This window comes from Polyodon spathula, chromosome 11 (assembly GCF_017654505.1).
Source record: "Polyodon spathula isolate WHYD16114869_AA chromosome 11, ASM1765450v1, whole genome shotgun sequence".
NCBI classification, from domain to species: domain Eukaryota; kingdom Metazoa; phylum Chordata; class Actinopteri; order Acipenseriformes; family Polyodontidae; genus Polyodon; species Polyodon spathula.
In genome coordinates this window covers 30089581-30102581 of record NC_054544.1, presented here as the reverse complement: position 1 = coordinate 30102581, position 13001 = coordinate 30089581, and positions in this window count along the sequence as shown.

Sequence of the window (13001 nt, the reverse complement as noted above, 5' to 3'; positions counted from 1 at the left end):
AGATGTGGAAAGGGAAAGCCTTCCTCTGATTTATACTTCTCACAATTTGTACTTAAATATGTTATTCTCCAGCAGGTAATGTGTCAGGGATTAATCCTTGATTATGCTATTTTCTCAGTACAGCTTTCTGAACCCCTTGTTTGGGTATTGAATTCCTGTTGTCTTATTTTACTGACAAAAACAAATAAAAGATGAAAAAAGTAGGTCAAGCCCTTCTGTAGACGTGTGCAATCATTAGTGGAGTGCAGCATCCTAATGCACACTGTTAAGTTCACAGATCACATTAAAAAGTAGCAGGCACCTGGAGGGCTAACTGCTAACTTTTATCTAAACCAGGAAGCACCATGTGCCTTCTAATCTCTCAGACTGTCAGGGCTGTGATCTTCAATTTCAAAACAAAATCTCCTGACCAGAACCTCCCCAATCCCTGCAAATCTGGAATCCTGAACAACAAATCGCCCCTTTATTCCAGTGGCTAACCTTTATACCTCTATAAGCCATGGATTCCTTTGTGGCATCCTTGTGGCTCTTGTATATCTGCTCTATGGTCACGATTGCAGTGCGCTGAATTAGCATTAATTCAAATAGAGACAGTTGGGATGATTTACTGGATTGTTAACAGAGACCAACAGACTTTCTGGTGTCAGGCAAATTAATATTTATGGGAGGTAGGAAGCCTTTGAATAGAGGCGTAGTTTTTGTAAGCACCCTTAACTACTACATTTCCAGATAATAACACTGTGCTCTACAAAATGCTTAAGAAACCCTTATATAAAAGTTTAGTGCAGTAAATTAGCTCAGTAGATTTGCTTTTTGCTATGCTTTTACTCTGCCTGTGCATTTACCACTCTTTGTCCCAGGTTACCATGATTTACCATGCTTCTGCACTCTTTGGAATAGGTTACCTAGCCATGCTGTTCGGACAGAATCACTTGGATTCTTTAAGTCTCAACTTTACAGAGTTTTGACATCAATCAGCTACTAGGAAGCGGGTGAGCTTTGATGGGCCATCTCATGTTCCTTTACTGCAGTAAACTTTGTGCCAGCCTCTTTCAAATGCTGTAACACTGCTAATCCTGTCCCAGCAACACAGAGGTGTATTAATGCACTGAACTAAGTGAAGTTAACTGTCCAATGCCCCATATAGTTCTACCTTTTTTCTTTTCCTTTTCTATATATTTCAGGAGGGCGTAGCCTTGCAAACCCATGTTGAAAATATTAGCTTTCTAGGTGTTTCTTGTAAAACGTTATCTAGGTACAAAAACACCACAAATTGTTTACATTTTGACAGTTTTTCTTCCCTGAGATAAAACAAAGGTTACATATGGCATTCATAACCCCCTGCTGCAGGTTGTAGCTGGAGGGAGAGAGGAAGCATATGTGCCAAGAGATAAAACTACCTTGGGTAATGTAAACAAACTGGTAAGGAATTGTAGTGTAGTGAAAACCAAACATAACTCGAACACTGCAGCGAGCAATGTGATGTATACTGTAACAGGAACACTGCAATGAACAATGTGATCTATACTGTGACAGGAAAACTGTAGTAAGCAATGTGATGTACACTGTGACAGGAAAACTGCAGCAAGCAATGTGATGTATTCAGTGGAAGGAATACTGTGACAGGAACACTGCAACGAGCAATGTGATGCATACTGTGACAGGAAAACTGCAGCAAGCAATGTGGTGTATGCAGTAGAAGGAATACTGCAGCGAGCAATGTGATGTATACTGTGACTGGAACACTGCAATGAGCAATGTGATGTATGCAGTGACAGGAATACTGCAGCTAGCAAAGTGATGCATATTGTGACTGGAACACTGCAATGAACAATGTGATGTATTCAGTGGCAGGAACACTGCAATGAGCAATGTGATGTATACTGTGACTGGAACACTGCAGAAAGCAATGTGATGCATACTGTGACTAGGTAAAAATCCCTCACTTGTAAATAGGGTTATTTATAACTTATTTTGTGTGGGTCCCTGTTTTCACTTCCATATTGTACTGTATAAATGTGCATAATTCCACCATCTACATTTATAACAGTATTATATTTTCATATTTAAATGGTTTTATTGTATTAACGTTGTATTAACAGGTGGTGACACTCTCAGTAGCTGAGAGAAGCAGAAGTAACCAGAGGCATGTCTGTGGGAGAGTGCGGCTGATACAAGCCTCACTTATCTTTGCGAGTGCAGAAACTGCCACAATAGATTACATACTGTATGTATGTTTAAAGGTTTTTGTTTAACCAGTTGGTGTGTCATCCACTGTGCTGTGATGGGAAACGAGAAGCCTCACCTGACAATTCAATAGACCGAGGCAGGGACCGATGGGAACAGCACTGAAAAGGTGTGAGATTTGAGATTGACTACAGTGGGGATGCAGGGGTGCCAGGAGGGATCAGCAGCAAGCCCTGGAAGATTTCTGATTGTTCTGGCTGAGGGAGGGTTTGTGTTGCTGTAAACAGGAGGATGTTCAGTGTTTCTCTTCCAACTCATAATGAGAGATCAGGCTTAGTTTGGGTTAAAGGTGACAAGATTAGACCATGCCCGTTCTCTCTGTAGTGGACGTGCAGGTGAAGTGTTTAATTTGATATTGCTTCTAACCTGAATACAGAATGCATGCATTAGGTGCATTGTCATCTATGGGTAGTGTCATGTTCTTCTCACCTCAGGAATCTCATAGATCTGAGGCAGCCAGTGATAGAACAAAGACCTGAATTGGCAGGAAGAGCTCAAAGCAAGTGGACAGCATTAGCCATGGTATAATAGACAATCCAGTTCTGATAATATTCATGACTGCTAGTACAAAAGTCATCTGGTAACAATCCCATCCTTCAGTACTGGACCAGCCACCGCCATTGGTGTGAATGCTTGTAAGGTAGAAAAAATAGAACAAGCCTCCACTACATTTTATATTATAATTTACCCCAAACCCTCTCCCCCCTCCCCCCTTCCCTCCCCTCCCATGGACCAGGAGAGATTTCAGCAGTGACATTAGGCATGTAGCAGCACACTGTATACATGGCAGTCTTGGTATAAATTGCACCCATATTTATACATAACAAGTAAAATTATAGATAGATAGATAGATAGATAGATAGATAGATAGATAGATAGATAGATAGATAGATATAGATAGATAGATAGATAGATAGATAGTCTTGGGAAGAGGCCTGCTTGTGTAGAAGGGAAGTAGAAGTGAATGAAAGACAGCCGCTTTCACTGTCTAACCCTAACAACTCAAAAGGCTGGTATAGGGTTTCTTCCATGGAATTACACTTCTGGTGACCCCATCTCATATAAAACATGTCAGCTAATGGGGGTACACTTGAGTGTTTGATCAGGAAATCCTGCATGAGTACACTGAATGAAAATTTAATTAGTAACCTTAGTGACAAAGAGATCCGATCCACACATCGTCAGTACAATCAGAGATGACAGAGTGTGTTTCCTGGGCCTGTCCAGAGGAAAGGGATCAGCAAAGCTGTCATGGGGTATTAGATAATGCATGTAGAGTTAAATGTATCAGCTAGGAAAACAGTCCCAGCTTAGGAGTGGTTGGCGATGATGTACCTGATAAGGGTTCAATTCTAAATTTAAACATCAGTATTGCGTACTTTACCTGTTACTGACGGTTTCTTATCATTGCAATGATACATATCTTTATTTTATATACTACAATGTGATGTTTTATTAGGTCTAAAGATATGCTGTGCTAAGAACTCATATAGACAAAAAAATAGGATGTAATATTATTGTTTTTGTGCATTCAATATAAAGACTGTAGACTATAGTGTAATAGAAAGCTGGTAATCTGTCAATACGTTTCTATCTCTGTATAAGTTTTTAGGGTGATGGTTGGTGCTGTGTACTGCTTTATATTTTATTCATGTGGTTATTGTAAAATATAGAACTGCATTCACACTGTACAGTAATGCGATCTCCAATCACAGCCATCATTTTGTATTTGCTTTCATGCGATTGGATTATTTTATTTTACTCCATTATTAATGCCGCAGGTTTCCTAGCCCTTGACTATGTTGGGGTGACGAGGGTTTTTTAAAATACAAATTTGAATTCCTTCAAAAAAAAAAAAAAAAAAAACCTGATAATTGTCCAGACATCTGTGAAAAATGTAACCTTTCCTTCGATCTCATGATGTCACCGTTGTGTTTTTTTTACGGGGGATTGTATTAAAATGCTTGTGACAGAGCCAAGGTAAACCTTGCAAAATCTAACCCAGAACTTGAAGGGACAGGACCAGCGAGTGAGTTAGATATGGATCATTGGGTCTGCTTGGGCTGCATCTTGAGCCAATTATTGGTGTCATCTTGAGCCAATTGAATCGGTCCAAGGGGGATTCATGGGGAGCGGGTGCAAGTGTTGGTCAAACATCCTGGCTTAAGTGCCTTAAAAAGCATTCCCTGCTGTATCATTGCTGACCTGCTGTTACTGGAGCGTTATTATTGTACTATACACATTTCATTTACTTTACCATATTTTCTGTTGGATTATTAATGCTGCACAGGGCAGTGACTCTGCATTTCCAAGGCTTAGGGTGCGTAGACCAGAAAATATCCAATTTCATTGTCTGTCGTCAATCAGAAAAATGATTAGTTCACTTGATCACTTGAAATGTAAGTATTTGATGCAAAAAAAAAAAAAAAAAAACCTGTGTGATATATTAAATCAATCTCTGTAAAAAAGAGATTTTTTTTTTTTTTTTAAATGTTGGCAAAATGGATTGGAATTCCATCACTACAGGAACTCAATTAGATTCAGTTTTTTTTTTAATTTCTTTGTTTCCTTTTGCCATTGATCTACAGCAGTGGTTATCAATCTGTACCATCGAGAAAATTTGAGTTTTGTGCTCGAGATGGCAGCTGACATAATGTAGAATGCCACAATACTGATGCAGTAATCTTAGAACTAGTCACTAAAATCTCGTGTGCTCACACGCTCTGATTTGGTACCAATGACTGTATTTTTTTACACAATTCTAAGTTACATTTTGTACTAAACAGTTGCAGTTATGCATCAAGATAGAAAAATGATCATGCCCTTGCCTTCCCAAGAAATTCACACCTGTGCCCATGGCCACAAAAACATTGAGGACCCGAGTTCCACAGCTTCAAACTCCAAATATACAATTCCGAAGCCTGTCTTCAGTGAGAAGAGTTACGCATTTTTTAAATTCTAATCAATCAATAGCCTCATTCTACTCTCGTATTTAAATTTACAACTAGAATAACAGGGGCTCTATCTGCTCCATCTGCTGTCAGTGAGTAAACAAATGACACTGGCGAGCAGATGGAATAAGAAAGTATTATTAATGAGTGACTTTCTGTTTCTTTAACTTTTCCATTTGTTCTTCCTGCCTTTCACCTGAGGCTCCCTTCCTGCTCAATGTTGTGTGTTCGGCAGCGGTGCTGTCACCTCACTGATTAGGCCCCATTCTCATGGCGACGGCAGGATCAATTGTTTTATTTCCTATTCCCTCCAGTGACCTCCAGCTCTGGGCTCTTTGTTCTCTGGTATTGTTTGACTTCCTTCCAAGGGAGAGTAGTTGTTTTTGAACCCCTTTTAAGAGGATTAGTGGATGTGTATGGCAACACACACTTTACAGGGGCGACTGATAAATTGCCTGGAGGCCTAGTACTCAGATCTGGGGACAAGGCCTGATCCAGTCCTCATTATGATGTGGTCTTAAATATGTTGAGTTAAAAATATGTTTCATCTGAAAGTTCACTTCACAGAATTAAGGGAACAAATGCAAGATTTTGTTTTACTTAGTTGATATGAGGAAGGTGAATATAATGATTATGTCAGTTTTTGTTACTCATAATATTTAAAAGATTCTAGTATAGTTAAAAACAATATGCTGAAAAATCATAATCATAATTCAGAACTATATAAAAACTCTGTAACACTTTACATGAAGTGCCTCTAATTGCTGTGTATTTACATAGTAGTTATTTATTAAATACAGGTGTACTTATTCATAACTCCAGTGTTATTATGCGTAGTTACAATGTACTTAATGTGTACATTATTTTGCATGATATACCCCTAACTAACCTTTTTTCTAAGAGCATGGGGACATTTTGAATACTTTTCATATAATTTTTATAAGCAGACCTTCAGAAGTTCTGTATGCATGTATGTAAATTCATTATAACCAACTAAAGAACAATCATTTTACTATAGAACATATCAAGAAGGGAAATCCTGTTCATCTATACTGTTTATTCAAACTACTATAACTTGAAGGCAATGGAGCTAAATCAGGAAATACCTAATAATCACAAACGACAGGTGTCACTCGCCACAGCCCATTGAGTTTTTGCTAAGTGGTTTTACAGTGACTATTAGCGACAAGAAGAGTGAGCGGTACGTGTTTGACATTTCTGAGCCAGTTCCTACACACCCCACCACAGACACACAATCTTTGTACAGCTACAGGCTGTTGCAGATCACCACCCTCAATTCTGAATGAAAGCGGTCATCTTTTCCAGGTGGCATCGCATAACAACTCTGCAGTCACTTTATAATCTCCCTCAGGCCCATTGCTTTATATCACTATTTAGAAATGTGTAAAACTGTTTTATATGAACTTTATTGAGTATATGAGCAGTTGTCCTGCCAAGACTTATAAAAAACATTATACTATATGAATTACAAAATATTATACTGTATGAATTACAAAAGGTTATACTGTATGAATTACAAAAGATTATACTGTATGAATTACATGGCACCCCCAGGGTCCTGGCTTACTCACAGTAAACAGGCCACACCCCTCCCCATACAAAGTCTGCCTTCATTCACTTATTTGTCTTATAAGAAGCTATTTAACGGGCATCCAATGGGAACCAAAAGGTTCTGTTTGTTTTTTTTCTTGAATTGTTTGCTACAAAAAATGAGACTATAATAAAAGTAATTGACACTAATAAATCAAGTACTGTGAATATTGTTTTGTTTATTTCTGTTGAACTGAGCAATGTTTTCCCCATGCTGCAATATATATCTATTATATATATATATAATATATATATATATATATATATTTATATATATATATATATATATATATATATATATATATATATATATATATATATATATATATATACACACATTATATATTTTCTTTAACTGTTTTCTTTACCAGTATTTAGCCTAGTTTGCATTGATTAACCTTGCTTTAAACAATTCCTGTACTGTGCTTTACATCACTTTGCTGTGTGTCTACAATGTAGTTAAGAACAATGCCCTGCTACACTGCTTCAGGGAGATCCCTACTTATAATATATTATTTACACAATGCACTTTTCTTACAGTACACAAGCACAGCTCCATGCCCTCTCCAGGAAATGTGCATGCTTTTCTTTTTTCTCAACAGACAGTATATAAAATGTATCATTTTAGAACGTTTTCTGTCATGCAAAAACATGTGAAAACATGGAATGGTCTGCAAAATAAAAAGTGTGTATTAAAGCCACACACACTATTCATTACAGTGGTTTACCAGATTAGAAAGAAATGCCTTCATGTGTGCATAGGCTTAGCTTTCACATTTATATTCTTATTGGGTTATTAAAACCAATGTGCAAGTATCTATTTAAACCTGAAAACAAATTTGATTAAGCCCTCTTATTTGCACGGGTTCAGACATACCTATCACTTTACTTCAGTGCCTGTTCTTCATTAGTTTTCAGCTGAAGACTGCTGCTCACAGTGAGATTGTCTCTGGTTGAAAGTTTATACCCATCAAGATCTGATGGTTTTGTGAATATCTTAGTTGGCAACACATTACTCCTTTATTGAATTAATTATGATAAGGATCATAACTTTAAACAAAGGGTGAGGTGCTGGCTTTCAGTATGATTGCTTCAAGCGATTTTCTACTGAAGGTTCTTGCAGAATTATTAAGTCTGGCAGGATTGAACTTTCTAGCACAGTAACGAACTCCATAAGTTAAGGAGGTTGGGCATAGTTCGAGGCAGTGATCGCTGCATCTCTACACAGAAAAATTTGTACTACATACTGAACAAATAACAGCGGGGCTGGACTGTTCAAATACTTTAAGGATATCAGAGAGCAAGATCAAGGAGTCAGGTATACAATTACATAGGATTAAATGAAGTGTATCATTTTATTATGATACTTTTTAAAACTTAACAACCTAGTAAATCAATGTACTTACTTATATAATGAAGCATAATACAAGAGTGCTTTTAAAATAGTGTGAGACCCAAGTCCTTTTTAAAGAAGCCTATGATGACGAAAGAACACCAGATTCAGCTCTTTCACTTATAAAAATTATATATGAGATACAATCGGTTTTAAAGTTGCTAATTCACATACCTGACCACCAATTCATGAATACATATTAAATGTAAGTCACCTGCACAATCATTAGTATACATTTGTGGAAATATTTAGTTGGGTTGAGTTTAGTTTAGTTTATTCACTTGATCTAAAATCAATAGGACTTTGTGAATCTCTGTAAGTAAAAGTTTCCCATAATAAAATCGCAGCAAAGTGTAATAAAGCATAGTGAAAGCATACATAGGCATTATAAAGCCCAAAGAGGTATGTTAAAGCATATTTAAAAAACACATTGCAAACCATGGTTAACTATGGTAAATGTATAGCATAACCATAAAAAAGATGTGGGAAAAGTGCAAAATTACCACACATAAATACCATGGTAAACTTTTATAAGGGTGTAACAGGAAAATATTACTTACATGGGTCGTCACTGAATAATACTGAATCAGACACGGAGCAGTTGGTGTTGACACTCCACACAGGCACGCGGATTTAACCAACAACACAGGCCCGACGCTAGGGTACCAACAATGGTAATCCTAGCGCCGGACTGAATAAAGAACAGAAAACAAAACAAAAAGGTGCGCACTAGCCTACTACACTACGAAACCCTCTCTATACTTAGCTTGGGATCAAATCCCCTAAACTAACCTACATCTGTTGCTTCTGGCCTCCCAGCATCTCCGGGTCTTCCTGCCAGTCCTGGCTGGGCAGAGCTGTCTTGCAGTCGAAGGGTTCCATAGTAGTTATCCTGCAGAGTGGACACTCTCCTCCTCGATGTAAACACAGCAAGCTTTTGCTCAATGCCCGTCTGTATGGCTATGGCCATGGTGGAGCAGTCTCGAATGCAGGGCACAATAGTGAAGGTAGTGTCATTTCGATTACTAATAACTAGTGGTTTTCTCTGTGTGTACCCATAGCAGTACAATAGATAAGAGATGTGGATCAGTATGGATGTGGCCAACCCTATTCTCACATCCAGCTACTGACAGAAGGATTGTCTTCTCTTTGTTGATGAAGAGCTTTTTAACAATAAAATCAAGTTTGATGTACAGCAGTAAATGCTTTCTAAGTGATTACAATTTTTTTTTTTACTAACTTTAAATCACTTCCGAGTTGAAACTTTGGAATGAAGCCTGTTTTTTTTTGTTTTTTTTTAGTTTAGAGCCAATCATTTGAACAGCGGAAAATAAATATATCAGGTCCAGGGGGAACATCTCAGTTCAAATTGGGGAAGAAATGCTATCAAGCTTTAAAAAGTTCAAACACAGATCACTGGTTTATACAGCTGGGGCCTGTTTTGAGAATTTTGATACCCAGGGGAACAAACCTAATTCACATTCACAATATATTAGTGTCAAACTTAAACAAATATAGAAGTAGAGCTAATTACCTGCTACTAGTACAGGGCCTGCACAGTTCTGGGATGATTCTCAACCATTTAGCTTCAGAGCTTTGCAAGAAAAGTGATTATTATGAGCTGTCCTTTATTAGCAATAGCAGGCCTGTGCACTGGTAGCACTGTGTAGGAAGATTATTTGGTAACATCGGTTACATTGTAATTGACAGTTGCATTGTATCTATACATCTTCTTGTGTAATTACAACACTAACAACTTCTAAAAACTTTCATTTAGATTAATGATAATTACACTGTAACTATAAAGTACATGTCTAAATGCAACAGTCACTTAACCAGTGTGTAATTATTTTAATTAAATCCTACCAAATATAAATCTACTAAGTTAATAACATGCTAACACAGATATTATTACAACTACATGACAAATACATGACACCTATATATATATATAATATACTATATATATATCTATATATATATATATATATATATATATATATATATATATATATATATAATAGGTACCACCCTGTTGTGTGAACCTCATTGCAAAAATAAGAATGTTTGCATCATTTTTATTTGTGGGACGCAGATGTCTCATTTCCCTTCAAGGGCTGAAAGGTCAAGGTTAAGCAGGGTCTAGGCAGCAGCAGAGGCCTTGGTGTGAGTAGTTGCGTTGTCGCTCAATCACTCACATACTCTCCAGCTCCGCTCTGCATGTGCCCACGTAGTGTTGAGCCTGGCGCACGGCCTTCATTACTGTTATTTTTGTTTTTTTCGCTGCTTAAGTATTTGTTGTGGAATGGTACACTAGAGATACCAGATAAAGCGCAAGATGAGAAACAAATGCTTTTCCACTTAAATGTTGCAAATGAGTGACAGGCGCATGGCAGCAACATTAAACATTGTTCCACAGGTCGTTATCTGGTAGCCAAGTTTACACATTCAACAAAGGATTTAAGCAAACAGTTGCAACACTTAACATAAACACATGTGTTAGCTCCTATAAATATTTACATTTTCCTTCTCGTGTCATCTCTGAATCCACGTTATACCGCACTGCTCGCAGTTTATTCAAATACTGTAGTTTATAAGATGGCTATCAGGTCTTCAGTCTATCAATAATCAGGAAGCATGTGTTAATTCATATGGGCCTTGATATCCTTTGAATTTATAAGGGTCTGCCTGTTACTACCATAGACTTCCATACATAGTGGATGTTGACAGGTAATGTAAGGACTACAGGTGCAAAATAACAAAATAAAAGTGTGCAGTTGGATTGGTTTATGTTTTCATAACTTATTACAAAGGTAGAATGAAAAAGATACCATCATCTTAAAAGCTAGCTCATTTCTGCCAGACAGAATTCATTTTGTACACATTAAGTATACTGTAGCTATGCATAATAACATTGTAATTATGTTTAAGTGCACATGTACTGTACTAAGTAACTACTATGTAAATGCACAGTAATTAAAGACACTTCACGTACAGTGTCACCTTACCAACATGGCAATTTCTTCAGAAAGCTGGTAAAAAATGTTTTTTTTTTATTCATTTGAATTACAGTGTTCCTTAGAACCCAAGTTTTTCCCTGGATATAATTATCATAAGCTAAGTTATCTGTTGATTATTTTTGCTTTTTGATCCTCTCATCCATTCTGAGAGTGGTGGAAGGCACTGGCTGCTCTCACAGCTGGTCTGACAGGTAAAATGTGACACTCAGTTCACACTTCATGGCTTTAAGTACACAGGTCTTGCATTGTTCATTGTCAACGTTCACACCTGTGCAGCTGAGCTGTTGAAACACTCAAGAAAATCCCCCAAGAGGAAGTGCGGTCTTGTTATGAGAAGTTTAAAGCTTAGGACCGTTGCCATGTCTCTACTGTAACACTGTGTGCAAATCAAAGCAAGTAACATAAAATAATAACATTAATGACCATTTAATGGAATTAGAGCCTTCACCCTTACACATTACTGACACATTAAAGCTTTATATCCCCTTCATCACTAATTCTAGATTTTTAGAAATTTTAACAGCTTGGGTGAACTCTTTGGAGTCTGAGAAGTTGCCCTGCCATCACTTTGAGAAAAAAAAAAAACGTATAAGCATTATAAAATAGATACATAGATAGGAAACTTAACATGGTACCATTGTGCACACCGTGACTGAAGGGAATTTGCACAGGAGCTTACAGGACTGTCTGCATTAGTCATGCATTTAATCTTTCTTAAAGTGAACGAGCAGAAAGGGACACTGCAACTGCAGTTGCATGAATGGTCTAGTGTATACAGTAACAGGTTACCTCAGAGCATGTCTACTCAGTTCAATTCTTCTTTATTTGGCTCCTTAGTGAGATGCCTCGATGATCCGCCTTTGACTAATGGGCTCCGACGACCAAGGTGCTCTCACGAATACCAGCATGGCTGAGAAAGTCCTATCACTGAACCACATCTTCATTGCTTCTCCTTCACACTCTTATCGTTAACATCACATCTCTCTCTCTGCTTCCTGTTTTCCCAAAAGCTGTCAGGCATATTTTCTAGAAACAGAAGCTTTTGTCTATTGGAAACCTTTTTTTTAATGTACTGTAGTATATTTTCCCAAAGCTGAGTTGTAATCACAATACAAATTTCTAAAAAAAACAAAAAACAGAATTGCAATGCAGAGGAATGTTTTTATTATTATTATTATTATTATTATTATTATTATTATTATTATTATTATTATTATTATTATTATTATTATTAATGAATGCAGGTAATTTTTGTATTCCTTTATTTATTTATCTGACAGAATCCCTTGAAAATATTTAGAGTGTGTTGATAAGACTGTAAAGTAAACTGTCCACAGCAAGTTCCCCTTTGATTGTTATCTCATTAGATCTCAGAAACCAAGCAGGTTTGTCTAGCCAGTAATTGGGAGGGGGAGACTTCCAAGGAATACCAGCATGATCTCGGGAGATTCTGTGGCGTTTGTGGTGTGTGTGGCTCCATCAAAAAGGTCCTTACTTAGGAACCTTCTACCTGAATTGGGATTTGCCTTGCTCCATTAGACAATTTAATATTCCCCTCACTTTTAACTTTTTATTTTTTAATATGCCCATTCCATATATTTCTATTGTAGAATAACTGTTTCAATCCAGCTTTTAACACCCTTTCTCACAGCTGTGAGACTGACACAAACACACACATCTACAGCAAATAAAACACACCAGATCTCAATCAGTATGTTTATTGTGTGAAGAAATCAGATTCAGAACGTTTGAATCAATTCATACCCATAGCAGGCCGTG